Here is a 614-nt window from a genome sequence, read left to right on the forward strand (position 1 = left end):
CCTGCCCTCAGCCCAGCCAGCCCCTGCATATAGTAGCCTAATAGTGGACCAGTCCAGGGAGCATCCCCCCTGCCCCCAGCCCAGCCAGCCCCCAGCCCAGGGGGCCACCCTCCTGCCCTCAGCCCAGCCAGCCCCCAGACCAGAGGGCAGCCCCCCAGCACAGAGGACAGCCCCCCCAGCCCAGCCAGCCCCTGCATATGCATAATATCAGTTATATTGTCATTGTTGGCAATGTGGAGGGGGCTTATTAATTCACTAGCAATGTTATTCCTCCCACCTCTGTGATATCACTGGGCCTTGGTGAACTGATTACTGGTTCTATCCCCAAATTGTCTCCTCCACTGTGTGTAGGAAATAGGATATTGTGATGGTTAATTAGACACACAATGATTATCATTAGAAAGTTTATTTAAATAAAAGTTCAGTAATGCAAAAATCTTTTTACTAGGCAATGGCTCAGAATAGCGCTGAGTGTGGATTGAATCCTCTATAATAGGCCACGTACATAATATTCAAATCCTTAATTGCCCTTTTCTGGGGCAGCTGTGCTAAGAAATAAAATACACACTATTGTCTAGTATAAATATTTGATTCTGATAGAGAAGGGATCAGTA

The sequence above is a fragment of the Mixophyes fleayi genome, chromosome 7, assembly GCF_038048845.1.
Source record: "Mixophyes fleayi isolate aMixFle1 chromosome 7, aMixFle1.hap1, whole genome shotgun sequence".
Classification (NCBI taxonomy): Eukaryota; Metazoa; Chordata; class Amphibia; order Anura; family Limnodynastidae; genus Mixophyes; species Mixophyes fleayi.